General features: G+C 23.1%; 1 protein-coding gene across 1 annotated transcript in view; it reads right to left on the bottom strand.

The window, feature by feature from the left end:
• The window catches only part of LOC107473143 (transcription initiation factor TFIID subunit 7), a 2638-nt gene extending 2271 nt beyond the window's left edge, over positions 1-367 (bottom strand). The window contains exon 1 of the mRNA XM_021134900.2: positions 145-367. The gene's annotated coding sequence lies outside the window, so the exon portion shown is untranslated. The remainder of the gene's footprint in view (positions 1-144) is intronic.
• Positions 368-1988: the final 1621 nt, after the last annotated feature.

Here is a 1988-nt window from a genome sequence, read left to right as displayed (position 1 = left end):
TATCATAAGTTTGTCAAGTTTCACATTAGTACATATCAAGCAACTGAAAATTTTTAAAACCGAAACCATTGCTGTCCGAAGCAAAACAAAAAAAGATAAATTAAAAAGCAACAGAAAAAGGAGGAGGGAGATCAGAAGACCGACCTGGAGCGAACAAGGAGCGCGACCACGGAAGGACGGCAACCAGCTGATGGACGAGATTGGATGAACAGAGATGGTCGATGGCGATAGAGGCACGATAAACGGAGCGACGGTGACGGAGGCACAACGAACGGTGGCGACAGCGGTTACTCTCCGGTGGAGATGAACAGCGAACAGAGAGAGAGAGAGAGAGGTGCGATCAGCGAATGTAAATAAATAACCCTCGGTGTTTATTGGGTTTTTTTTGGTGACTTTATTGGGTTTGGTAATACTGTATTACCAACAACATTTCTGCCAATTCCTATTTATAATTGTGTTTAATAAAAATATTTTTGTAGATGTGTCTAATAAAAATGTCTAAAATAAACTCAACCATTATGTGTGTGTTTGGATTTCAGTTTGCAAACGGGAGTTTGCATATAATTGATTTTATAAACTTGATTTTGATGAAAAGTAAGTTTGTGTTAATGTGACTTATGTTTGGCAATTTTTATATCAAAATTGATTATAGTAAAATAAATGTTGTTTGGATTATACTATTCAAAATCACTTTTAAATGAAAAATTACGAAAAAAGACATCAATTAAAATATTTTTTTATAATATTCTATTATTTTACTTTAAATATTTGAATAGATCTTATTAATTTATTTTTAAATAAAGTTAATATTTACTTACTAAATTAAAGTAATATATAAAAATTAGCAAAATAAAATTATATATAAGAGTTTTTTTTGGTGACTATATATATAAGAGTATTTAATCTGTTATATTTTTTAAAAATTTTAAGTATTAACGTAAAAATGTTAATTTAGTATTTTTTTTACATCGTCTTGTTGGTTTAATACTCTTAATAATTTTATTCTCAATATTATTTTAGAATCCAACGTTGGTTTAATACTCTTAATAATTTTATTCTCAATATTATTTTAGAATCCAACGTGTATGATTTTATTAATACCTATGATTAATTTTTTATTTAATTGTTTTTTTTAATAGGATCATAATCTATATTATAATATACAAAAATTATAATTATAAAAATGTATAATGTCAAATAAAAATTTAACAAAAAATAAAAATAATAAATAATAAAAAAAGAAACTTATATAAAGATAAATAATAAAAAAAGAAGGTTCATTCACCTAATAAGAATTTCATAAATAATACAATAACATGTCTATAGGATAAAATTGGTAAAGAAAAAATAGATGTTGAGGGTAAATGGCTAAAAGCCCAAACTAAAAATTAGCCAAACAAAAATGTGAAGCTTTCAAGGAGCTTAAACGTGCTTTTTCTTCTCAAACGAGTTTGCCAAACACACTATGTGTTTATTGAATGAGCCACACTTATATAACACATTAGATTTTATTAGATGAAAATCAAAAGTTAACATAAAACAAGAACATTGATGGACTCTAATAAATATAGAATATCCTAATACATAAATAAATGCTTTAAATAGTAATACTTTAATACACAATACTTTAAACGGCAACAAAATCTTTTATTCTTAAATAATTAAATATAAAATATATGAGTATTATTTATTAAAATTAATTATTATGCAAAATTTTTTATAATATTAAAAAATTATATTAAAATAATATTTTAAACTGTAACATAAAAATATAAAATAATTAAAATTTTATTTTATATTACTTGACAAATAATTAGATTATTGTATTCAAAATTTATTAATTAACTAATTTTATTAAAGATATTATTATATAAAATAATTTTTTATCAAAATATTTTGAAAATATAATTTATTTAAAATATTATATATAATACATGAAAATATTAACCTTTTTTATATTTTTTATTTTTTTTAAAAAACAGAATAAA

The sequence above is a fragment of the Arachis duranensis genome, chromosome 2 (genome assembly GCF_000817695.3).
Source record: "Arachis duranensis cultivar V14167 chromosome 2, aradu.V14167.gnm2.J7QH, whole genome shotgun sequence".
NCBI classification, from domain to species: Eukaryota; Viridiplantae; Streptophyta; class Magnoliopsida; order Fabales; family Fabaceae; genus Arachis; species Arachis duranensis.
The sequence above is the reverse complement of the archived record's forward strand: the minus strand, read 5'-3'. Positions and strand labels throughout refer to the sequence as shown.